The 27,974-nt window shown below is 41.5% G+C and overlaps 1 protein-coding gene across 30 annotated transcripts in view; it reads right to left on the bottom strand.

The window, feature by feature from the left end:
* Positions 1–27,974, bottom strand: part of QTMAN (queuosine-tRNA mannosyltransferase) — a 188,653-nt gene that overhangs the window by 45,741 nt on the left and 114,938 nt on the right. The window lies entirely within an intron of this gene.

Raw genomic sequence — 27,974 nt, 5'->3', positions numbered from 1 at the left:
ATATGGTTGATATTTTACATCCATCTAAACGACAACATGAATTCAGGAAGACACACTTTATTTTAGTGAATGTGACACCTGTGAAATAAAACAATGTGTTCCCTAATGACAGATGTATCAACAGGGAAAACAAAACTATTTACCTGCTAAATAAAAAATAATGCAAACACCTAATGCAAACAAGAAAATAATGCAAGAAAGAGGGCAACTCTGCCAGGAAAGTTTTGGAATTTCTGCCAGTATTACTTCTAAGATTGATAGCAATCAATCCTAGCTATAGAGGCCTTCTTGTTCTTTACAATTATCTGAAAGGAGAATGGAGCTGGGTGGGGATCAACCTCTTCTCCCAAGGAACAGCAATAGATTCCCTGTGTTTAGAAGTACAAATTCAGTATGACTGAATTCCATACACAGAATCCTACAATCAAGGAATGGTTTGGGTTGGAAGAGAACCTGAAAAACCATCTCATTCCAAGCCCCCTGTCACAGGTAGTGGAAGGGACCCAGGTTTCTCCAAGCTCACCCAGCCTTGGCCTTGGACACTTCCAGGGATGGGGGAGCCACAGCTTCTCTGGGCACTCTGTGTCAGGGTCTCCCCATCCTCACAGGGAACAATTCTTTCCAATACTCCATCTAACTGTCCTCTGCCAGCTGAAGCCATTCCCCCTTGTCCTGTCCCTCCATCCCTTGTCCAATGTCCCTGTTCACTCTCCTGCAGGCCCTTTAGGCTCTGGAAGGGACTCTGAGGTCTCCCTGGAGCCTTCTCTTCTCCAGGCTGCACAATCCCAATTCCCTCAGCCTTTGGTCACAGACCTAACACTGGCTGCTGGTGGCTCCTCTGAAGCACAAACACAGGCCCATCAGGATGTACTTTTAAATATTTACACATGGGAAAAGCTGAAGCAGAAACAGGTTAGAGGTTTTCCTTAAACTACCAAGTTGTGACTACATTGAAAGGACTGATTTATCAACCCAAATTTAACTAAGATATTTTGAAAAATTACTGCTGTTAAGACAAATTGCTTGAGGTGTGAGAGGTCAGGCTACCTAGGCAGGCTCTATCCCCCTGCCTGTCTTTAATCTCCTGGCCAACCATCCACTCACTGCACCACTTCTGTTTCTGAACAGGTTTCCTCCTTAGTTTTCAACCCTTATAAATCTGATCTGTCATTGCAGAATTCCTAATAATATTAGATAAAACTCCACCGATTTCTCTCTGGAATATACTCTTTAATATCTTTTATTTAAGACATGTGTGTGCAATCAATTCCATGGTATTTACTTGTATTACACACACAGTATTCATCATCTTGACAATTTTTTAAAGTTTTAGAACACCATTTCACTTAACAGTTTGAAAAAAAAAAAGGAGAGAGAGAGATTTATTTGATGGTTAACTTTGGAACAAGTTATCTGCATTAACTTCCATTGTTTTGGCATAAAGTAGTTCTGTATATTTTACTAACAACAGTGGAGACATGATAAAAGATGTAGGCAGAGAGCCATAAACAGCTCTTGCTGCAATCCATGGTGTTCATGGAAAGGCATTAATTTTTGGACTTTGATTGGAAGACGTCTTTGTGCTCAGCCACTTGGATTTTGCTAAATACAACCACGAATAAAACCTTGTACCTGAGGAGAACAATTTCTACGGCGGAAAGACCATTGTAAATCATGTGTAGTATAAACTTGTCCACATGATTGGAATGATATAATGGATATTGGAGTCCCTAACCACCAGCTAATGTTCTTTATGACACTTAAACAAATGACCTGAAAATAAACTAATAACAACACAAAGTCATCTAAACCTGTTCTCGTGCATTTCCCAGAAGCATGCTGGGAAAAGACAATGTCTAGTTTATGCATTTTTTGTGTTTACATTTTCTCCAGCACATTTTTGCTCCTCCAGACTCACATTAATTTTTCTTTTCTGCCACCTTCCAGAGGTATCTCTCCATCCAGTACTTGCCCAGATCTCAGTCATTTAAAACATCAAGAGCATGCAGGACTTCTACATGACCATGATGGTTATGAAGAAACAAGGCTGGAGCAGGGCCAGACACAGGCTTGAAAGAGTAGCTATAAGAAAGAATGTTTTAAATTTTTAATTTTTTTTTTTTTTGTCATAAAGGTTGTGAAACACTACACAGAGAAGCTGTGGCTGCCCCTGGATCCCTGGAAGTGTCCAAGGCCAGGCAGGAGAAGGCTTGAAGCAACCTGGGATAGTGGAAGGTGTCCTTGCCCATGGCAGGGGGTGGAATGAAATTATCTTTAAAGTCCTTTCTAACCCAAACTACTCTGTGATTCTATAAAACCACCTAGAGAGCTACCACAGCAGAGAAGTGGAATTTCATTTTTGAGAAGGACACACAATTTTTCTTAATCTTAGTTACAAAACACAATGCTCATGCAGGAAAAATGCCTCAATATTCTATTTTAAATATGGGAGAAGCATTTCATTATTACTAACTTGTCGTAATGAACTCTTGCACATGTGAAACTGTCCAGAAAAAGAATTATCATCAAAGCTTACAAATATTAACACTTTCAACATATTCCAAAAGGTACTGTCCTTTATATTTAAAAAAAACATGGTAAATGTTTTACTTTTATGCATAACTCATATCTATTTAAACACTGGAAGTTCAGAACAAACAGTGAGGACTTAGATACCTAATTTTAGTATGGCAACTTATTTTCAAATTTCTTTTATTTATTCAGATTTTTGAGGCTTTCCAACACATTGAACAGTCAATATTAAAACTTTATGAAGGCTCTATGAAGAGTAAGCCTTGAAAACTTTCCTTTTTTGCATACTGGGTCTAGATGTTTAGTTAAAAAGTTGGGTTAAATACTAAACTAAGTTCATATGTAATAAAAATTCAATATCCTGAAATTCAGAGTTTCAATCTAAATATTTGCTACTGTGAGTAACAGATTTTTTAACTCACAACCTATATATTATATATTTTCTTTTCATTTATGCCCACAAAACCCCACTCTGAAGAAATCCATGTACTTTTCCCTGAAGCAGAAATGTGTTTCCCACACACGTTTCTTTTTTGTAGTATGTTGCCATGTTCCACTGTATGTGTTTATTCACTGCACTTTATTTGCCCTAATGAAAAGTTATTTATGGGGATTGGTTTCTTTTCCATGGCATCAAGAGTCACTTTGTGCACCATTTTATTAAAGACAACAACAACAAAAAAGGATGGAAGGGCCATGACGTCACTGCTCGATGAATAGAAACCACATTAGAAAGATGAACTGGAGTACTGGTTTAGGTTAGACCAAATTACACAATCACCTCAAGAGACTGCAAGGATAGATGAATAAAGAAATAGATTTTTTTAAAGTAATAAAAATTGGCCCTTCTGTAAATATAGTTACATTTGGGTGCAAAGTTAGGGTTCTGAAAGTGCAATGGGTATTTTTTTTAATACTGCCATTAAAAAGTTTAAAAATAACAGAATTATGGAATGTTCTGTGTTGGAAAGGACTTTAAGGATCATCCCATTCCAACCCTCCTGCCATGGGCAGGGACACCTTCCACTAGACCAGGTTGCTCCAAGCCATGCACACCTATAACTGTAGAAATACCAAAGTTGTTTTTCCAAAACTCAAGAATTTGGCTGCTTCTACTCTAAGAAATAAAGTTAAAAAAAACCAACCAAACAAACAAACAAACAAACAAAAAACAAACAAACAAACAAAAAACCAAAACCAGATTTTTGGGTGCCAAACTGGAACAGACAGCAACTCCATTAGTATATACTTATTTATATATAAAACCACACAATTATATTTCTATCTTTAAAATTATGAATCGATAACAGTAAAACTGATGCTGTTTTTATTTAGCTACTTCTCAAAAGATTGTAAAAAATTACAAAACTGGATGAGTAGACATAGTTCATTTTTATTTTTATTCCTCTGCAACTACTGTCACATTTTGCCCTACAGCAAAAAAAAATATTGCTGAGTGTGGTCAGGTGCCCTGACGCTGTACTGGAGTTCCAACCTAAAAGCTTGAAAGAAGATTCCCAGTATTCAGGGAATTTGATATTAGGGTTTACTGAAGTTGTCACATACTTTTGGGGATCTAATTTCACTTTCTGATCTTCAGCAATGGCTGTAATTCTTCATTCAGAAGAGGGAAGAGATTACTTGTCAGGAGTAATCTCTAACACAGATAATGCCATATAAATATTAGGGGCTTATAAGCATGGACAAGGATTAGGAGCAAAGAGAGAGAACAGAAAGAAAACTGAACAGAGCCAAGATTAAGCACTGGGAAGGGCATTGCAAAAGAAAATCCAAGGTCTGTGGCTCAGCTTGTCTTCCCACAGCAGAATGTGCCTTTTCCTGGGTACAATAAGCATGGTTTACACTGATTTCCCTGCTTAAAAACTGCAGGATGTAGAAATACAACATTTTATTTGAGGTGTGAGTATTGTCTTCTCTTTTCCATGGCAAAGGAGAAACTCAGGAAACCACTGATGTTCGAAGGCCCATGAAGCTGGACAGGTTGCTCAAGAACCTCCTCCAGTCAAATTTTAACTCCCACCAAAGGCCAAGAATGCAGTTTAACTGCATTTATTTTATTTTACTGTTGTTATTTAACATGCAGATATTAAATAACAACAGTATGGGAGAGAGCTGAAGCCGACCAGGACATCTTCCTTCCTAGCCAGAGAGAAGCACTGGTGTGTAACCTAGACAACAGATAAACCAGGGAGGGATATCAGAAGGTCTGACTTATTTCTAATAAAATAGCCAAAATAATGCTGTTTTAGCAACAAATTAGCTGAATACAACAACCTTGACGCTCCAGTGGATGCCTGATTAGCAGGCAGGATCCAAAGGTGGTCCTGGAGAAGAGAGGCTGGATCAGACCAAACACAGGCAGTTGGCTTGGACCCAGCTTGGTCCATCTGAGTGGGGAAGGAAGATGAGGAAAGAAAGAGAGATCCCAAAAGTAAAGAGAGAAGAAGGCCAATGGGATAAGTCTCTTTCCTCAAATTGTAACTTCCACCTGTTTTTCCAAATAATTTCTGAGTAAAATCCCTCAATATCCAACATCCACATTTGATACCATCAAAAATTCTCACTTCTAATTAACATTTATGCTTTTCTTTCCTATCTGTTTAACTCCAATTCAACAACAGTCCTATTTTTTAATGCCCTAAGACGTCATATCGGTAGGTCAATCTAAGGAGGATGCTCTCAACCTTCCCCTCAGTGTTACACTTGAATTTCTAACATTAAGGTCCCTGTGACAGGCATAGTCTAAAGCCTACATCCCATAGAACCAGGATTTTAACAAAAGTGTCCTTCAACTCTCATTCACAGGATCACAGAATGACTTGGAAGGGACCTCAAAGACAAGTTCCAACACCCTACCATGGGCAGAGGCACCTTCCACCAGAGCAGGCTGCTCCAGCCTGGCCTTGGACACTTCCAGGGATGGGGCAGCCACAGCTTCTCAGGGCAGCCAGTGTCAGTGCATCAAAAATTATTCCCTAAAATCCACCCAAAACACTAGCCTGTAGTGAAACAGGCAAAAAGAAAGGCAAAGTTCTCTTTGACATCAAAAAAGACTGAGTTTGACCCTAAATATATTATTTCTGAGTTCACGTCTTCAATTCTCTGAAGTTCTTTAACACTGACTACAAGAATCCTTGCAGTTATAATTTCTGAGCCCATCATTCTCCAGAAATGGAATGATAATAATTTAAGAGCTCCTCAGAAAGATGGTAATGAACTAAAATACATATTTTATAGTGCAGGTGAAAATAACTTATGTGTTTTTTGTGCAAGATATGAACACATAGATTAATTAATAGTTCAGAAAAAAGAAGTAATTTTCTCTATAATTAAACATTATGACCATGTAGATCTGCTGCACCAATGACACCAAGTAATTTTTGGAGCTCTAAGAGTCCTAGTAACAACTGCCAGAAATTTAGAAATTGTTGACTTAAGCTCTGCTTTAGTAGAAGTTCAAAAGAATTGCACTATGGGGAAAAAAAAAAAGTTAGGCTTCTGAGAATTGCGAGGTTTTTAGGGCTCTTTAGGATTCTAAAGGATTGGTCATGTTCACTAGTGCTTCCTTAAACAGAAAAAAGAAACCTAGCTGAGCTCTCAAGTGCTTATTCAGAGAATGCAAATTTCACAAAAGTTCTCTCCTCTTGCTAAACACAACTGGAAATGGGTGTTTGAAAACTGGTACCACACCTGAAATATTTTTTTTTTCTTTTAATTAAACTAAATCCAGGATACTATAACATATAATTTCCTGGTTTTTGGAAGTACTTCTAATCAGGATATAGGGGATGAATGTCCCCTTTAACTAGGCTGCTTTGCAACATACACAATGCAGAAGGGAGTGCTAGCATAACACTTCAATAGTTAAGTGACTTTATGAGAAAAATACTTCCAAATGTTTCCTAAAACCTTCCAAACCGCACCAAAGAACATTATCGTAATATTATGTTTCCCCATGGCCTCCAATATTTAGGCTTGCTATTCTCGAAATGATACTTGGATGAAAAATACAAGTTTATGTAATGTATAAATTGTTCCTAGAAGTAAAGTTGCCTTTAAAATTACTCTGTATAGATGTCAGATATTTTACATTCTCAATAGCTTTTCTGTATTAATTGGAGAAATGGCCTGCTGGTGCTTTGGGCAGCACAGGAATAATCTGTATTTCAGAACTGAGGAGTCACCCTGTGATCTTATTCCTAGCAAACACTGAAAACAATAACTGTCCCAACCAATTACATATCATGTTACCCTTAATAGATATCCATATTTCTTGCACAGTATACATAATCCATATAAACTGTACACCATATATCAATACCATATTCCAGCGAATCCACCATCAAAGAGTTCGTTTATAGTAGGTTTTCATTTGACTCGGGGTTGTAATGTTCTGTGCAATCATAAGCAAACCATTTCAGGGATTTTGTCAGCAAGCTGCTTTTTGGCAGATTATTGGCAGTACATATTGGCAGCAAACTAGTGCAACTAAGCCCTTCTTATAACTTACAGGTAAATAATGATTTTAATAAATTTATGTAAAATGTTCCACTTGCTTACATCTGGTTTTGATAATTCACCCGCCTGCGCAAATGCAAATTTCTGTGTGCTTCTCAGTAAAACACATACTTCACCTGAACTATTTAAGGTTTTCTCAGGTACCCCAAGAAATAAATAAGCAATGAAGCCTGCTTTCACATGAAGGTATAACTGAAAAAAGCCAGGGAAACTAATTAAAAATAATAATTGTATGCACACCAAAATTTAAACCACACTTTGTCAACAATATAATATTTAAATGGTAAGAAAAATGCATTTTTTTCCTGTAGTGGAGCTATGCCAGCCACAGGGCATTCCAGTAAACTGGCTCTGCCCCTCACCTGGTAATACAGAGACTTTGACCTCCATTTGAAAATGTGTTACAATATTAATTTGCATTTTGCTTTTGTGCTACAACTGAAGTTTAAATGTGTAGCATTTGTATCTCAACCAGGCAGTGTGGACTAGAGGAAATTCCAAGTTCTAATCCCAGCTTTGACAGTAGGTCCCAATCTCATTTGTTGTTCAAACACCAGAAGTCTTCACTTTTGCTCTGAAAGGATGAGGTTTTTGTCAAAAAGCTCTAAAAATATTAATACTATTAGTAGCAGTGTCATTACAGGGGGGAAAACCCCACAAAACCCTTGGACTCCCTTCTGGTATAAATCAGGATGATGGTGATGCTGATCTATGATCCTTGATCATCTGCCTTTCAGCATCTGGGTGCCAGAAAAATCCCTGGGGAGCCACAGTGCCTGGAAATACTGTAAAACACTGGTGGCCCATCACTGAGCTACCTGTGACATTAAAAACTGCTCATGCCTGCTCTGCTTGTGCATACATTTCAAAGTTATCGTAAATAAATGCTGTGAATGAACAGGTAACAATTAATTAAATATCAGATTTTACTTGTGCACACTTCAGCCTAGAATTTGCTGGTTTTAAGTGTTTATTCACTCATGGATTCAGCAGTTTAGGATTTTGAAAGTCTAGACAACGTGGTTAAAACCCCCTCAACAATTTCTTGTTGAGATCTATTGGACACATTGCTACAACTTGATGTTTCTATAGTGGACTTGCTTTTAATTTGATCTGTTTCAAGGATTCAGTATCCTTCCAGCATGTTGGAAACCTAAGGGCATATATTTGTATTGTTTAAAGGCAGGAAATTCTGTGAACTGAAATGAGAACATATCCCTTTTGCCTTTATGGACTTTTGTTATTTTCTTTTCCTTTTGGGGTTTTTGGAAACAAAACCAGTGAAAGCTGAAAGTTTGAACAATAGAAAATTACTTTCAAGGAGGAAAAACCGTAAAATACGAAGTATACTTTTATAACTTTATTCATACACTTTGTATATATGTAAATTGCACTTATCCAAGCATCAGAAAATACCATTCACAGCAGGGCCTTATATTGCAGCAGGATCATACTGGTCTTGTCATAAAAGACTGTGGACTTTGCTGTTTTATTCCTTTACTACCTTGTATTAACTTGTACCCCACTGACTTCATGACAGAGCTGACTTGTTTCATGCTAACCACAGAACTAGAGCAATCACATTCCTATTGTAGGGAGGGAAACTACCAATCTTTGTAGCTTTTTAACTCCTTGGCCAAAGAGTCCCACAACCTTCCTTTAATTGACGCAAAAAAAAGTAGGTCTAGGAATTCTGGGAAAGGAAATGAGAACTGGAGGAAGATGAACAGGGACATATAACCTGCTCAAATTAAGAGTTGGGCAGATTCTGCCTTTTAGGACAGCTGCAGCAGCAAACTTTCCTACATTAGTTCTGTACTGCTCAGGGAAGGACAAGAGTGGCTGCATTAGCAGGGAGACCTGATCCCAGCAGGATGCCTCAGTCCCAGGGCAGTGCTGCACAAACACATCCTTGCTGCTTCTCGTGCTCAAACCAGCTCAGTATCTTTATTGCACACCATGAATTACACTGCACTACTTTATAAGTAGAGGGTTATAGGTTACAGCCATGCTTATGGCTCTCTGGAACACTCCTGCCTTGTGACTGAGTGCAGAGAGCCAACTAAGTCTGCAAAAAAAAAAACCCAAAACAAACTTGCTGGAGGACAGCTCGTGTGCCACAAGCTCAAGTGCAGCCATTTCAGCAAGAGCCTGAACACTTTCCCAGCAGTGTTCCTCACAAGCTGACTGCTCCTATCACACCAGCCTAGCAGCTAAATATAAATTACAGAGGGATGCAAAGCCTGAGAGAGACATTTGACACCCGAGACTCAGCTTGGCCACTGGATCTCTCCTAGCTAGTGTTTCTTCACTTGTTAATCCCTCTTCCTGGGCAGCAGCAATTATGACACTGGTGAACTGCAGGACCTGGGTTTATTTGCTTTCATCTGGCACAGTGCTTCGTGCCCAGCTCCTCTGCTCTGGGAGGTTACAACAGCTAAAGCAGGGATCACAATGAGACACCATCAGTCATCAGAATAAACAGCTCAGCTGCTTTGGGGCAGTCAAAGAGAAGAACGAATCTGGCTAAGAGATTTGAAAGAGCATGAGGAAGTGACTTGAAGTGCTCACAACAATTGCTTCCACAGGACATTGCTGACCATCAGCCCTGGGGAATAAAGAGCTGAAAGATGCTCATGTAAATGAGCATGGACCATCCATGGACCATCTGCCTTTGACATAAAAATAATGGGATCCATAACTACCAGGTGTAACCCTGTTGTGCTCTTTCCTTCAGACATGGGCCATGAAGAGAAAGGCTTGGCTACCACCCAGACATCACTGGGCCCATCACCTCCCTGATGGAAAAAGCAGGGATCCTGAATCTAGCACCTATGAAAACCACCCCAACTGTTTTTTCCCCCTCAAACACTCTCTCTAATTCAGCCTACACTAATTCAACAGTTTTGCCCAAGTACTCCAAGAACAACTAACTCTATACTGTGAAACATTGCACTATACAGATGTATAAATCATACACTCAACGTGCATATGCACAACCAATCAGAAGCCAATAGTTTACAGGTCCTGTATACCTTATTTTAAATTCTTCTGTAAGGGTAGTTAAAGATTCTTAGGGCAAAAATGACGACTAAGTTCATGAACTGCACAGAAAATTGGCTGTGACACCACTTATTAAAAGTTATGATAACTAGAAGGTCCAACTAAAAGGAGCAGATGCACTGTTTCCTAGGCTGTAGCTGCAGACAGAATTTTTGGTGCTGAGATCAAAAGAACAAGGTGTTCATATAAATGGCATTTTATTTTGATCCTATTATTCTATATGAGCTCGAAGAGAGATCAAAGGAAAAAGCACCTAGGTTTCACTATTAACACTTAACATAACCCCAGTTGGAAAATACTTTCCAGATTGTTAGTGCAATTTAAAGCCCAGCACATTTTTGTTGCTCTGTTAGGTTAACACACCTGAAGGCATGGGTTTGATTCTTGGATCACCTTTTCCATTGTGGAAAATTGCTTCTGTTACATATCATTTCAGTTATTTTCATTTTTATGGCAGCAAAGACACCCTATTTTTGGGGAATGCCCTGGTCTGGGTTGTACCCTCTGTCCTGGAGAGCCAGGCTGCCCTGAAGTGGTGACAATATATTACAGACTGTGCACGACAGTCAGGAAATTCAACACCATTGGAGTGAAGTACTAAAGTGTGGTTCAGCCCCTGCCAAAGCATACCAGCTTCCACTCAGAATGTAAACAAACCTAATGGGCCTTTCAAATATCTCAAAGTTCCTCCTGATAGCTGGCAAGAATTAATGTGCTTTAATACGTTGAATTGCTTATTATGACATTATCCAGGACTACTACTATTAATTAATGGTTCTATTGCTGCATTTAGCAACCAGCAGTGTTGCATAAAGGAAAAAATAATACCATATTGTATTTCCTGCAAAGTTGAAGTATGGTAATAAATTTTAATATTCATGCTTTGAATGAAAGCTTCTCATTGATGATTCAGTAACTTGGGGCAGATATTTCAGCATTTCATTTCCACTGAATTTCTTTGACTTCTAAGACTACAGAAACCTGCTAATACACAGGTATCACTTATCAGACTAACCCTGGAAAACTCAGCCATCAAGGAAAAAAAGAAGTGCATATATCCTTCTCTGCCTTACCGCCCCCTCCTCACTTGCTATTAAAGCACTTGTGCTAAAAAAGTTCCAAAGTTTATTTAAAATGCCAAAATGTGGGCACTTAATCCCACAGGAGCTGGCTCAGCTATGGCCCACCATCTCGAACACATTCATTTTATCCAAATCTGTTCCAAGAAGGGGGTTTTGGGTGGTTGTTTTGGGGCTGGGCTTTATTTTTAACTTATAACAGCAGATTGTCAGAAGTGAGGAGATGGAAATGACTTTGGGAACTTGCACAGTCAACATTACGTATCCACAGGTGAGCTGTGGCCTGGAGTGAACACGACAATTATGGGTTAAACGAGATAAAAACGTGTCATGCACAGTCAGAACATGCTCATGTTACACACAGCAGCCAGCTGGCTATAAATCCAAGAAGTAAGCTGGAAGCTTTGGAGTTGCAATGAATGAACACAGATATAAAGGGAAGAACGGTGGTTTGTCGCCATATGAATGGCTTTTAACTGAAAAGAGTGGATTGCTTTCACAAGGGTTTGCCAAAACAGCAACCTTGTTGAGATGAGGAAAAGAATAAGGATGATGATTGGGACATTCCATACATTTATGTTTTCTATTTTGTTTTGAGGCAGAGGAGTCTGATTCAGCATGCCTGAACAATTAAGACGTGGCTTTACATACAGGTGTTCCAGTGAATAGGGACACAAGTTCTTTGACAATACCTCTGCAGCTGATGATCCATAAACAGGATTGGTCTGTTAATTCATTCCAGATTCAAATCACATGAGCTGAGCTGTGAGAAGCAATGGACTATTTTTCTTTCCACATTTCTAGCTCCAAGTAACTGTAGGCTATAACCTTCTGTACTCTGCATATGCATCACTGAACCTAGGGTCAGTCACCCTACCTGTGCACAGATCCACCAGACCTGAGGCTGCTAAACCAACACCTTCCTAACAGGCACAGAGGATAAGAAAGGCCTTTCTGAGACAGTCTTATCTTTTTATTAAGTAAAGCTGACTAAGAAAACCTCCTGGATTATAGACCCAAGAAATGCCCTAGCGGGTTTTCATAAATGGATGAGCCTGACTTGGGGGGTCCTGTGCAGGGCCAGGAGTTGGACTTCGATGACCCTTGAGGATCTTTCCAACTCAGGACATTATTCTGTGACTTTCTAGAAGTCTAATTAGCCCACTTGAACATTTGGGGATCTTAGCAAGGTAAACTCTTACTCTTCCTCCACCTAAGTCAGATGTAATTCCCTTCTGAATCTATGAGTCCAAAAACAGAGCTCTGGCTCTTACTAACTCAAATATATGTTAAACTTTAAAAGCATAAAGTAACTTCACACTCATAATATGTCTCCATATATAAATGAAATATGTGTGTATATATATATATATATATTTATATGTTTTTACAAAACTTTTCTGATGTTTAAAAATGGCTGTAAACTCTTGGGTTTGATGTACTCACTGTTGACAGAGTCAGATGCAAACTGTAGGAAGGCTGATAACAGCTTTGCCCCCCAAAACCTTTCTCCTGTGTCTCTGGGCTGACTGAATGGGAATTGAGAGGGGAAAGAACAAAGATTTGCTGTTCTTTACAGTCACGCAACGAAAGTGTAGGTTAAGCACAGGAAGTATTTGCAGATTCCAGATATTCTGTGGACCTTTGTTGCTTTTCCTTGCATTCAGATCTAATCTGAGCCCCTGCACAGAGCTGGACTTTCATGTTCTGAGGTCCTTCTCTAATAGAAAACCCAACCCACTGTGACAGGGCAAAGTGGACTCAAGAACTGCAGCTCTATGTAGGCATCTATTTATGTCAATGCCTTAAGGAAAAAATGCTTTAACAAGAGAAGGCTTAAAATCATACAAATAAATAAATTAATAAATTTAATATATACTCACAGTGTAGCAAGTCTGCAAAGATATAGGTCCATCTTTTAAAAAAAGTTTGGACAGACAGTTTGATGTACCACATCAAATATCTTTATATCTTTAAGCCTCAGGGATTTAAAAATACTAAGTGTTTCTTTTTTGTTCTGATACCAAATATGTCTATACCTCCAACTGATTCAAGTCACCACTAATAATCACTGGGATATTTTAGGAGGCCCTTCAAACAGAAGGGTAGTATTTTCACTACAATTTTGAACTCACAACAAATTGTGTTTGGTTCTTTAGCTTCAATCAAGCATCAATTTTGGATTATTTGTCTGAAGTCAGAATTCTTAAAATATGGGGTTTTTTTTTAAAAAAAAGAAGCAATTTCTGAGGAAAAAAAAATCCTCTCCACGATTTGAGTGCAATCAGCTCTTCTCATATAACTGGCTCTGATTTGAAGGTGAGGTTCATGATCAGATATATTTAAAGAGGGCTGTATGATTAATTTAAGAGCTGCCCCACCAGTATTTTCACATGAATAAGCATAAAGAACATTGTTTTACTTTCATTATGCTGCTGTATCCCCTTTGATTCTCACAATCATGTTTGTACTAATCTCATTCTGCCTTTTTGCAGGAGAATGGCTCATAGCAGGATGGGCAACTCAGATTTGTCAATCACTGAGATCTGGCATTGAAAACAATTACAAATATCAATAGGCAAATATCAGGCTGTCAGAAAATCAGAAGAATTTTATGCCAAAGTAGTGTTGGGGAATTTTCAGCTCTCACAAAAGCATCCAGCTAATTCTTGATGGATCATCAGTACCTTTGGGTGCTTTCTGGAAGAAGATTCCTCCTTTTCCTTTACTGTTCTTTGCAAAGAAAAGGGAAGATGGAACTCTCACCAGAAAATGAGAAAAAAACATTAACCTCTAAGTCCCTCAGATTTTGGTAAACAGTGAGTTCACTGGAAATCTTTGCTTCTGCATATGAATTAAAGTAGAATAATGGGACTGAGCAAAAAGCCATGGACTATGTTCATCAATATGTGCCTTTTATGTAAACTAGATTGTTAATTGAAAACCCATTCTCAGAGTCGTTGTAGAGGAAATCACCTTAAAATTAATAGAAGTCCTGTTTTGTTGGTTTTTTTTAATAAGGTTTGTGCTCCTTTGGATGCTCAGAAAATTGCTTGGAGAGAAAACTAGAGCCAGAGGCTTTGGGGTTCGTGTCTCAGAGCCCGTTTTTGTGGGGCTGGGGAGGCTCAGCCTGCAGAAAGGGGCCTTGAGGAGCCCTTCTGGCTCTGCACAGCTCCCTGACAGAAGTGTCCTGCCAGGTGGGCCAGGCTCTGCTCCCAAACAAAAACTGAAAGGATGAGGGGAATTGTGCCAGGGGAGGTTTGGATATTTGGGAAAATTTCTCCACTGAAAGGAGCTCACCGGTCACTGCAGTAGGTCACAGTCCCCAAAACCACAGATTTTCAGCTCCCTTTTCTGTCTGGTCATCACCATGCCTTTAGTTTTCAACCATTTCTTTATTTCTTTTCCCATTTATCTCAGCTTTCCCTGTTTTCCATTTCGACTAAAGATGTGAGGCACACAAAATAAAGTCTACATGCACAATTTTGGGTTTGTTTTTTGGTTGTTGTTTTGTTTTGTTTTGTCTTGTTTTTTTTAGTATACCTCTCCTTAAAATATTTTCTAACTTACTTCTTCAGTGCCTAGCAGTGACTCATTAAAAAAATAACCTCATACTAGCAACACAGTGATAGATATCGAAGGTGAAAATTTGCCATTATTTTGCACTCAAACAGCTGAACACATCTTCAAATAGCACAGAGAGGAAAGGGCTGTATTTGTCTACAGATGTATTCTCTTAACATTTTTTTCATCACTTTACTTCAGCAAGAATGACCAGCTTAAATTTTTCAGTGTCTTCAAGGACCTTATTTCATGAATTTGTATAAAAGGCAGAAAAGTATATATAAATGTTTTAAAAGCAGCCAGGAGTTTTTGTGGAAACAGTGCCATTAGATTTAAAATACCAAACACTCAAATTACTTCTGACACATTTGATCTGAGTCACTTTTGAATTTGCACCTACAAACAATAAAAAATACCGGTTCTGAAGGAGACTGATTATTTCCTTTGCAATATTTTACCACAGAGAAGTTATTCTCCCTTTCCCCCAGATGTGACAACCATTCAAATATCCTGGGTTTGCTGCACACTAAAGGAGAAATACGATCTCTACTTGGAAACTCCCCTCAAAAATAGTTTCTTCTGTCAATTCTCAGTAACTGTGGCTATTGAACTCTGAAAGTATCAATGTTCAGGCATCTTCCTGAGCTCTCACATCACAGCTGCAGGGAATAAAGATGCTGAAAGACCGCCATCTCTCCCCATCGTTTGGATGTTTCTCATAACCCTGTGTGATATTTAACTGGCACTGCTTTCTCCTCCTTCACTTCCAAAGGGATGAATCACAGGCTCAGTTCTTCCAGGAACCAACCACTTCAGCTGCTCTCTGCACTTCCTTCAGCTCTTCCTCAACTGCAGCCAGCCCTTTGCCTGACCTCACCTTTAATAAATGTTTAGCTGGAGAGTCTCAGCTAAAATGTGTATGAAGCCTCCTGGGAATGACTAACCAACACCTAAAACCCAGATTTATAACAGAGAACTTCCCAGAGCCTCCCACAGCCAGTGGGATTTGTTCAGAGGCTGGAGGGAAGAAGAGTCACTGTGGGAAGTCGGATTTCTTCACTTTCTTATTCAATAATAATACAACACGTTTTCTGCAGAGTGCTCTGAGTTATACACAGCATGTTAAAAACAGATTAATGCAAACTTAGAGGGTGTAGTCTACATCAGGTACCTCTTGTTATAATTAACTGTTCATTTTAAGTTACAACTTGCAGAAAACTAGATAAGCAAGCTCAAGAAGAGGCCTTGAGTTCCCTAATGATAAATTTATATTCAGATGCTTAGAGTTAAAAGTGACAAAATTCAATTCCTGAGTTAACTTCATCAAGAGAAAAAAAATAAAAAATTTGAAATTCCGTGTCTGGGAGTAAGTAGGAATACAGAATTTTCTGAATCAATGGAAAGAGCTGAAGTTACATCCAAGGAAAATACTACAAATCAAAAAATCCTCAAACAAGACAAAGAATTCACAAAACAGAAAAACACCTTGGAGTATTTTTCTGGAATTTCCAAACCACAGTTGGTCTCAATGATCTTATAGGGCTTTTCCAAAATAGGGCTTTTCCAAACTAAATGACTTAGTGATTCACCCATCCAAGCTGTGACATCAGTTAGAAGCAGCTTCAGTGCCAGCACTAAGTACCATCATCTAATGGCCAAAAGATGCAGAAAACCTTTTTGCTCCTCCACCTCCAGTCCCAATTGTTCACCTACTGCTATTTTCAGCATTCCCTTGGCTTCTCTGTCCAAAAAAGGTGGCTATTTTGCCCTAATGCCAAGACCAGTGGTACCTGATCTACTTCTGTGGCTTCCTGATTTTACTGCAGCACAACCAACAGAACAGTAAAACACATTTTTTACAGAGCAACACATTAAAAAAAATCTCATTTTCTCCTAAGAAAAGGTTTCTCTTTGGTATAGTGATTACAAAGAGTAATAGATACTATTTTAATATTCTGGGAATGTAGTCCTTTAACTCAAAATAGTCCCAGAATTATTTGCCATTAGCTATCCAATAGAATTCAGAACCCATGTCTAAGCTGGGTTTGGTAACTAACTAACTTGGAAATTTGGTACTTTTATCCTTGAGTTTTACAATATACTAAACAGTCTAAGTACCTTTTAAAAGAAAGTAATATAGAGTTATTTGTACATTCAGTAATGGAATCATCAAGCTAACGGTCTTCCATTTCTGAAGTTCCCAAGTTCTTCTGAAATAATAAAAATTCACCAAGGCAGCAGCAAGAAAGCAAGTGGACACTTCTCCACAGCGCCTTGACAATAAACAGCAGAATTGTGATACTCCACCGGAATGTTCCAAACCTAAATTGAATGGCAGCATGATTGCTGTGGTTCCAGTTATGTTAATTAGGCTGGATTCATGGTTCATTGAGGCTGCAATTATGCTGCAAAGAAATGCTGCAAGCATCCCATCCTCCTGCAGTCTGCTGAGTGTGCTCCCATTCCTCTTGGGGCAAAATAGACTTTCCGAAGGGATTTACACACTGGAGTCACATTTGCACTTAGACCACATGCTTGGTGAAGATGCAATTAGATGACCACGTTTTGCAACTTTCTTCTTTTCCAGATTTAATAGGAAAAATGGCTTTCCAAGTTCCTTGGCCATTTTTTAAGCATGCTTTACTTTGCCAATTTGCATACTAAGCATACAAATTATAAGCCTTATTAGCCCCATTTCAACCGTAGGGTAAGGGAAGAAGGGGAAGAGTTTTGCCCAAAGTTATGCAGCTCTTCAGTGGAAAGAGAACTGAAGTAGCTCTCACCTTCTTACAGCTAATGGTTGGACTCAAACATCCTGGAAGGCTTTTCCAAACTAAATGTTTCTATGATTCTTTTAATGACATTTCCTGACTTACAAGTGTGGCTAGGGACAGCCCCCACACCCAAAATGCAAAACCTTCTGCTGGAAAAGTGATTTAAAAGAGAAGGGCAAATGGACATTATGGTCTCCAGCAACTGAGAGAAGACACAGGATAAGCAAAATTTGTTGGCCTGAAATGAGAAGGAAATAGTTTGACATGGTAGCAGCTCCTTCCCTAGATGGGAAAGATGTGCTGGCCCTCAAACAGGAGTTTTCAAGCTACCTGGTTTTTATTGGGTTGAAGAGGCAGCAACAGAAGAAGGTGATTTTTCAGGCAAGTAATCAGTCTGGGGTTTTTTAGGAATAGATCTACTTTTAAAACCAGTCTCTTCAGAGAAATACATTTTCAATGCTATTCTTCTCAAAGAAGGATGACGTGGGATCAGGTGTCTAAACTGAACTCCAATCAGAGCCTAATTTCCAGCTTCATAATGGACTTAAGCACTTAGAAGTTCAAGTCTCATTAAAAACCAACTGTGCTTAAACCCTTATTTTTTTTATTTCTTTTTCTTTTAAATTTAAGCAGATCTCAAAAAAAAAAAAAAAATTGATACCAACCACTTCAAAGCTGGCTCCCCGAATTCAGGGATGATTGAGTTTCCATAATACAATTATGGTTGGAACGGAGCTGGATTGAAAGCAAGGTTCAACTTTCAAACAACATCCCCAAAACAGTTGCAGATGATGTGCATTTCAGCTTTCTGATCCTCAGGTGACACGGGATGATTGGTATTAGCGAGATACACATTAGAAAAGGAAGGCAATGCCCTAACTAGAAATAACCATCTTTTCCACAGATGGGTGGACATCCATAACAATTTAATCTAACGAGACATTGAGCTTACATGCCCATTTGAAAAATCATAACGGCACTTGTCTGGCAGGTTTGCTCCTCAATGCTTCATTCAATGACTGTTCCATTCTTTTGCCTTTTTTTTAACTATCGCAGCTCTTTTTTCCAGATTTAATCTATCAGCACTTCTCACCCAGGCCACAGCTTCAATTAATACTAATTTGAGCCTTAACACAAGGAATTAATGCATTGACTGAGCTCTGTATTTGGCTTTTAAAATGAGTTTTGCAATACTCCTAAGATGAGGATCCTAAACCAGTTTGACACTGAAATTAGTCACTACATAAACAGAAATCAAAAAGCACATCAGGAATAATATTTAACAGACACTAAATAATATCAGATTGAGAAATAATTGTACTTTATGTTAGAGCATGGTAAGAAATCTGTTTTCTGATATATTATTGGCCCACTGGATCTGATTTGCAATTTACTCTGCCTACTTAGGCTGGAGTTTAAATACAGCACAAAAACTATGTCAAGTCTCTCAGACAGGAACACTCCAAAAGTTTTATTACTCTCACTTGAAAGCATTACCACGGGTAGGAGGAAAACTAAATATTAAATACGCCATTAACAGGAAAATTATTTCAAATCAGTGAAGCATGACGAGACCCAAGTATACTGTTTCTCAATTTCTTTTTCCCTAATGTACACTGAGGAGACAGTAAGGTAGTAAATAGCCAGGGTTCAAACACAGGACATAAACTATATGAAATTAGGAGCAGCGTAAATCTTAAGAACAGCTCAAAACTCTGAAGAAAATTAGAAAAGAGCCTAATGTGAATTCATTACTGACTTCTCACCAACCTTTTATTTTCTTAAAAGTAGGCAAAGCTGCTAAACTGCTATACTGTTAAATTCTACTAACTTTGAAGTTAAATATTGTTTCTTTTAAAGCTGCACTAACCAAATCTGCTCCCCCAAACCAAAGCCAACAGCTACTTCATTATTTTGTCTCATAAGCCAAGCAGTAAACTAATACTGTAAAACATAAACTGGATATTTTATTTAACTAAAAGATGGTTCAATGCCTAATGAATGCCTGCTGTTCACCAACTGAAAAGTTATGGACTATAATAAAAAATCTTTTACCAATTCATTAGGCAGGCAAAACTCACCTTGGCAATCCAGGCTAACGACCTGTCCTTACTGGTGCTCTGGAAGTGTTGGGAAGAAGCATGGATTGGTCCCCAAAGGAAGAGGCAGGCTCAGAGGTGCATAAAGAACCCTTTCCTAGTTCCTAGAGCCCTTCTAACCACAAATTCTCCAGTTTTGCTAAGTTCAGCCTGATATTTTGGTCCAGTTGACATCATTGGTCAGGTATCAACACTCCCTGACTCCAGCAGAGCAATCCTGACAGCACAGCTTTACCTCTAAGGCTCATCCAACCTCGACAACAGCAAGAATAATTCCTCTGCTACCTGCAGTGATTTATGGAAAAGGCTTTGAAACATCCTGTGCTTCACCATCTCTGCTGAAGGAAGATGGGCCATGGAGGTGATTACATCTTCACACCACAGATCATCCATTACTGACAGCTTTTATATTTCTCAACTTGAAAAAAAACCCAGTCCTTGTCTACATGTGGATACATAACACATTTGAAATGTGTAAAGTGAATATAAAGACTGAGGGTTTAAACCCTCAGTTTATCAGCTCTACAGGCCCAATTTTGCAATCAACTAAACCTACAGTACATTTTCATCAAGTGCTGCAAATCAGCAAAATATTAAATGAATCTTGAAAAAATGATTATGAATCCACAGTTCTGTTTGACTGTATAATTCTATTTAAGATTAAAATTACTATCATAAAAAGGCCACTTTCTGAATGTAATTCCACAAAAACATCATCACAAAAGCTTTTACTGCTATTTATGTCAGAATGTATTTTAAACAGTTCTAATCATTTACCTTTGTGGACACTTAATTAAAATTACAAAACCAATTTTAATCTGTAGTCCAATTAATATGCAAATATATGCAAATGTGGTAAATCAAGGTGGTGATTAAGTTAAGGACACTCTATTTCATGTCTGCTTTAAGTGTGAAAACAAACAATCTTTTTTGTAATTGTACTGATGGATTGTGATGTTTATAGGGTTAGTATGGGGTACAAATGTTTATGCATCAACATTATGCCAAAACAAAGATTTTATACTCTGGAGTGATTTAGCATCCAGCATACATTCAGATGTAACAAAGTCATTTTGCAGTCATCTTGTGAATTAGAATAAGGTCAAAGCAAAGTTAAATTTCTATGTCATCCATTTGTATGGCTATTTAAAATTCAACAATCACTTTCTGATGTGTTAGGTAAGAGCCAAGAAGTCTCAAGAATGGCATATTATCACCCTTTATCATTTAGTGTTCATAATACACTGGTTTATCTTTGATACTATTACAGAAATAGTTCTCCCATTAAGGTGCAAAGATATTCATCCTTTTTAACCCTTTTTCCTCCATAAGTTCCAATTCTTCAATCTGCAGCCAAAGGTTGCTCTACCAGTGAGGGTTTCTCTACAGATATGCACTATATTCACTAAGAACTGGCAAAGAACCCATTTTTGCAGCTGCTTTTCACCCCTTCCTTCTCCACACTGCTGATTTAGACAGGTTGATGGTCCTTCCCATTTGCCCATAGAAAAGTCTATCCATTGCTCCTTGAGGGAATAAATCTGAATTCCTCCATTTAGACCAGCTACACCCTTGGACTGAATGAACTGATTTCCTCTGCCAAGAAAATAACTATACTGGTAAAAGTAATATTTAATTTTACAGCTTGAGTTCATAAAAAAGCACATCTTCCCCTACATATCCTCAGGAATTGCCAAATATTTGGAAATACACTTAGTGCAAAACGACAGCATTCACCTCATGTCTTACTGAGATATTGGAGTATAAAACCCCACATTATCCCTCTCCTTACAGCTTCATCTCCATTAATACAATAATCAGAAAAGAGTTCAAAAAACTTTTCAATGTTGCTTTTACTAATGTGCTTCATTTCCCTTTTTCTTTGGATGATTATGCCTGGAATAGTTCACAAGAGTAAGCTGAGGTATTATTAAAATATTTTTTACTCCAAATATTTTATGCTTCTTCTTTACTATTGTCACCACAAGACATGAGAATATGAAATTTAGCTCCACGGAGTAAAGCTTCTTTTAAAAGCCACAGGTCTCCTAATGAACACAAAATATTTATAAACTATTAAGGATATTTTAGTATTTTTAACAAGGTATATGGACACATGATATTATTGTAATAACAGACCTTATAAACTTTCATTTGGGATGCAAATCTTGGAATGTACAGCCATTCCTATCATTAGGTTCCTGTGAAAAACAGGACTAGCACATTTGTGTGTCTTGTGATCTAACAGACACTAACACAGCACCATAAAACTCACCTCTCAGAGGTGCTCAGATTTTATTCAGCATGCAGTTTTGGATTTAGAAAACCCAACCAGCTCCTCCTCCTTTGCACTGGGCACTCATGAAAGAGCTGCTTTCTCCAAAAATAGCAAAGATTTACATTAGGAACTAGAAACAGGAAGGAACTTTGTGGAGTTGCGTTATGTATATGTTTTATTATCCCTGTATTATGTATTGGTTTATTCCTTTGTACCCCCGTGTGCAACTTGGTTTATCCCCAGTTTTCCCGCCTTGTCCGCCCTTCCCGCCTTCCCAGTATCTATCCATCACCCTGAAAGAGGCATTTTACCCCCCCCGGGTGCCTTGTCTATCACTCGGTGCCCCTTCCCATCCATCCAGAAGCTTCTACTCAGGGCACCGGGTGATTGGGCGAGGACCTGGGGCTCCCCCCATATCCTTCCCCCATTGGACCCCACCATATCCCCCCATCCCGGAGCCACCCCCTATCCCTATCCCCATTGGTCGTTGGATACCCCTCCCTTACAGTTTATAAGCCAGTGCAAGCACCTTGTGCTTGTTCCTGTTGGCTGGCACCGTTCTAGGATATTTGGCCCCGTTGGGCTACAATAAACTCGGACTTAGCCCCCAGCAGGATCCGCTCTTCATTTACCACCGCGAGGCTTGCTAGCGCTGCTCGGGACCCACAAAGGCACTCTCCAAACCCCAGCTGGGAGCGGCGGAGGGTGCCTCCATCGCCCGCCCTCGCCCCACAAGAGCTAGCCGGGGCTGAGATAAAGGGAACCGGGGCGGGAGCGCGGCAGCTGGCGCCCAACGAGCGGCCCCGTTTTCGCGGCGTTGGACCCTCGTTTGAGGATTTTAGGGTCGCGCAGACCTGAAGAATCGTCCTCCTGGCCGTCAGCTACCCCGGCGAGAGCAGACCCACGTTTTAGTGGGTGGCACTCTTGGGGACAGGATCGGCAGCTCTGGAAAGCACCTCCGGAGTCGATTCTCTCGCGGAGAAGCCCTGCGATTGGTTTTTCTTTTCCACCCTTCCCTCTCGGACCCCTGTGGTTTGTGAGTATAGGGGCCCCTGGGGCTTTCCCGGTCCTTTTTTTTTGGTTGGTTCCTTTCCCCTAGGTTTTAGGGGAAGGATCCCTTTTTGGTGGGTTTCTTTTTCCCCGGAGTTCGGGGAAAAAATTCCTGTTTTTGGTGCTTCCCTTTCCGGGCGGGAAGCTTAAGGACCGCGACAAAGCCGGAAGTGTGGTCTTTTGTTTTTCGTTCGTATTTTCCCAATCGTAGGCGCTGCAGCACGATTTAACATCTAACAGCCATGGGTGCAAGGCTGTCCGTGCCGCAGAAGAGCATTTATTCCCAAGTTGTAGGTATCCTTTTAGTGGGGGGAATTAAGGTTAAAAAATCTGAAGTAAAACAATTCGTTCAGTGGTTGTCGCAAACTTTCCCTGACATTTCGCCAGCTAAATTATACCAAGCCCCTTTTTGGGAACAGGTAGCGGAGAAGATCCTGCGACAGTCAGATCTCTCTCTCTCCATATTCACCCATTTGGCTCTCCAAATTCGCGATATAATTAAATATCGCTACGAAAGTCTGCCACAGCCAGCCGCAAACAAACCGATCCCCAGTTCGGCGGATAGTTCATATAACCCTACTCCGCTTCCCTGTCCCTCAGCCCAATCGCTGCAGTACGATGCAGCGCTCGCCGCTGCAGCGGAGCGCAGGGCAGCTGCTGTCGCTGCTCCCGAGGCTGCGGCTGCGGCGGGCGCTGCGGGAAAACTGCGGCAAAACTCTCCCTCTCTCCCGAAGTCGGGTATTATCAGACAGGCATCCCGGCATTGCCCGCAGGCAGATTCTGGCCCCTCTGAGAATACCCTAGACACCCCGCAGAGCGGTGCAGGCACTGTCTCTGCTTCTACCCGTTCCCCTTCTTCCCCGCGCTGTACAGCCCCGTCCCGTAGAGACTCCGTTCGTTTTCAGTTATCCCAGACCCCCGAAGATCCCTCATCCCCCATCCTCCATCCCCAAACCCCACGAAATGGCTTCCCTTCTTCCCCCTTCCCCAGGACACAAGATGGAGGTGACCGCGTGGGTTTTCCCGCCACTCGTGCTCCTTCTTCCCATGATCCCTGTCCTCCCCCCTCCCATAATCCCTTCCGGCAGACCAACCCCTTCTGCTCCCCAGATTTCTCCGCCCACCTCCCTCCTCCACCCCCCGTCAACTCCCCCTTCTTTGAATTATTCAACACCCCACCCCTCAGCTCCACCCCCGGGGAGGGGAGTCCCCACCATACCACTCCTCCTGCTCCAAACCACGCCTCGTCCCCTGGTTCCCACGACCCCACTTCCAGTTCCCACGCTTTCGGTTCCGGGGGGGGGGAGCGTGGGAACCCCGATCCACCCCAGTCCCTACCTGCCTTCTCGGCCGCACCTGTCACCTGTACCCCGCGGCGGGGGGGTAGGCCCCTTGCACAGTGGTCCCCCATCCCCCAGCAGACCATCAAAGAGCTCTGCAAGGCCAAGAAGGGGTTCGGGATGGAAAGCGAATACTTCCGAGGCTTATTAAAAGCAACCCTCTCCTCCAAAGAATATGTCCCAGCAGACATGCGAACTCTCTTCTCCTGTTTAATTACCCACGGAGAATTCCTCATCTGGGAGTCCGAGTGGAAGCGGGAGATCAGAGAGGTGTTACCTGACCTCTGGGCCAATGCAGATAGCTCTAGGGATGAGGATGGGGCTGTAATATCGCTAGACCACTTGTGCGGGGAGGGGGATTGGAAAATGGGGACCAAGCAGGCGGAAAAAATCCCCAGAGAGGCGCTGCAAGTCAGCACTAGGGCAGCAGAAAAGGCGTTTTTTAAGTTAAGACCCAGCGGTACGGTTATTAACTTCTTGTCCCTAAAGCAGGAATCCCTAGAACCTTTTGTCGCGTTCGTGGATCGCTTGCATCACGCGATGGAGGCTCAGGTCCCGGACGAGAGGCTGCGAGAAGGGATGCTTGCCACAGTTGCGAGGCAGAACGCTAACGACGCGTGCCGGCAAGCAATCCTCAGTCTGCCCCTAGACCCTGAGCCTACCCTTCAAAGCATGCTACAAGTCTGTGCGAGGAAGGTGACAGTTCCTGCTAAAGACATTCCAGAGACTCCTAAACCACCCACAAAGAGAGTAGCCTTCGTTGAAGCCGTGACACCGCCAGCCACCCCTTCTCCAGATCGCCGCCCTACAGGAGCACCCCCGAGGGGACAACAGCACCTGCAATCTATGTAGGCAGAAGGGACATTGGGCTTCCCAATGCCCGCTGAGGGACGAGTTTTTTAGGTTTAAACAACAGCGACAAGAAAAGAGTGCCCCCAACTCGGGGGGAAAACAAAAAAACTGAGTCATCAGCGCAGTCCCTCCCTGCGCGAGGACATAAATATGGTGGGTTCTATAACATCAGAGGAGGGGAGGGACGACTACCTGCAATGCCCACCTGAGGACATTTCACTGGACTTGACACACCAGATTATGGCTGACAAACCAGCCTATATGAGAGAAGATGTGGATTTCATTCCCACTGCTTGGCTGGGTCGAGGCCCGAACCAGCCCAAGCCGATACTTAACATCGTATCTGGTTTCTCCCCATATAGGTTGGCCCTGACTGAAGCTCTGCACCTAAGGGACAGCGACTGGCACTCCATCGCTGTCGACACAGAGGACCCAGGAACCTGGAGGAACCTCCACAGTAAGTACATCGTTCTTGGGGACACAAAATTCACGCCTCTCGAAGTCACTATTGCACCATCCCTGACATCCAGGAACACCGAGCGATTAGTGGTGTGGCTGCACTGCCCCCATCCTCCGGTCTTCCTTCCCAAGGGCCAAATCATCACCCAAGCCATTCCAGCATCTGGGCCTCCGGCACACCCTGAGGATCTATGGAAAAAGTCAGCGAAGAAGAGCTACCAGGTGTGCCAGGCCCAGGTCATAGGGAAGGAAAGACCAAAGCTCTCCTGCTATATGCGGAAGGATGGGGAGTACAAACACCTAAGCGGTCTCCTAGATACAGGAGCAGACGTAACAGTCATTCCCGAACGGGATTGGCCGTCACGCTGGGAATTGCAAAACGTGGCAGGGAAAATTCAAGGTGTAGGGGGTTCTCAATTGGCAAAGCAATCAAAAAACATCGTAAAATTTGAGGGGCCGAACGGACAATCGGCCTATTTACGCCCGTTCGTATTAGATTACACGGAACCCTTGTGGGGGAGAGACCTGATGGCCCAGTGGGGGGTCACAATTGACATCCTGACCCCTCAGGTTTTTCGGGCAACAGTCACTGAGGAGCGTCCTACCCGAAAACTTAATTGGCTCACAGATACACCAGTGTGGGTAGAGCAGTGGCCGCTCAATAAACAGAAATTAAAAGCGCTTCGGGAGCTCGTGAAGGAGCAACTTGCCAAAGGGAATATCCAGGAAACAACATCCCCCTGGAATTCCCCTGTCTTTGTCCTAAAAAAACCTGGCAAAGACGAGTGGCGCCTCCTTCATGACCTTCGCGCCATCAACAATGTAATAGAAGACATGGGTCCTCTCCAGCCAGGGATGCCGTCCCCCACGATGTTACCAGAAAATTGGGAATTAGCTGTCATTGACATCAAAAATTGTTTTTTCCAAATTCCCCTACACCCTGATGACGCACCACGGTTCGCCTTCTCGGTTCCTTCCATCAACCGAGAAGCCCCAATGGAGAGATACCACTGGAAAGTTCTTCCCCAAGGCATGAAAGTCAGCCCAAGCATTTGCCAGTGGTACGTCTCTTCATTGCTGTCCCCTGTGCGTGCAGCCACCGAGGGCGTGATCATCCAGCACTATATGGATGATATTCTTATTTGTGCCCCCAACAGCGATCTACTTACACACGCGCTTGAACTGACAACCAGTGCGTTGGTTGCTGTAGGGTTCGAGCTGCGAGAGGATAAGATTCAAAGAATGCCACCTTGGAAGTACCTGGGTTTGGAGATAAACAAGCGGACCATTGTTCCGCAGAAATTGGCCATAAAAAATTCAATTTGGACTCTAGCCGACGTGCAGCAGCTGTGTGGGTCTTTAAACTGGGTGAGACCCTGGTTAGGTATTAACAACGAAGACCTAGCCCCTCTTTTCAATTTATTGAAAGGGGGGGAAGAGCCTAGTTCTCCCAGGGAACTCACTCCAGAGGCCAAAGCTGCTTTGCAGAAGGTTCAGGAGGCAATGTCTGCCAGGCAGGCCCACAGGTACGATCCGGGCCTGCCCTTCAGATTCATCATATTGGGCAGACTGCCACACCTCCACGGTGTCATCTTCCAATGGGCAGACACCCTAGGAAAGGGCAAGGATAAGGACAAAAGGGACCCACTCTCCATCATAGAGTGGGTATTCCTGAGTCATTCACGATCCAAAAGGTTGACACGGCCACAAGAGCTGGTGGCAGAGCTAATCCGCAAAGCGAGAACGCGGATTCGGGAGCTGGCGGGGTGTGACTTTGATCACATCCACATTCCTTTGAAATTAGAATCGGGCCAATTCACAAAGGCAATGTTAGAACACCTGCTGCAAGAGAATGAATCATTGCAGTTTGCACTGGACAGCTACACCGGAAAAATTTCTGTTTTGAGACCGGCCCACAAAATTTTCAATTCCGAAATCCAATTCACTCTGTCAACAAAACAAATTCAGAGCAAAAAACCCTTAAAGGCTCTAACAGTTTTTACGGACGCGTCCGGAGGGTCCCACAAGTCAGTAGTGACTTGGAAAGATCCTCAAACTCAGCAGTGGGAGGCAGATGTTGTTGAAGTAGAAGGATCCCCTCAAGTAGCTGAGTTGGCCGCAGTCGTTAGAGCTTTTGAGCGGTTCTCTGAACCTTTTAATTTGGTAACTGATTCGGCCTATGTAGCAGGTGTAGTGTCTAGAGCACAGGATGCAATCCTGCAAGGTGTCTCCAACGATGCCCTTAACAAGTTGCTCTCTAAGCTGATAAGGCTAGTCTCCCACCGAGAGCAACCGTTTTATGTGATGCATATCAGGTCACACACCGACCTGCCGGGGTTCTTGGC

The sequence above is a fragment of the Lonchura striata genome, chromosome 7, assembly GCF_050655825.1.
Source record: "Lonchura striata isolate lonStrDom1 chromosome 7, ASM5065582v1, whole genome shotgun sequence".
Taxonomy (NCBI): Eukaryota; Metazoa; Chordata; class Aves; order Passeriformes; family Estrildidae; genus Lonchura; species Lonchura striata.
The sequence above is the reverse complement of the archived record's forward strand: the minus strand, read 5'-3'. Positions and strand labels throughout refer to the sequence as shown.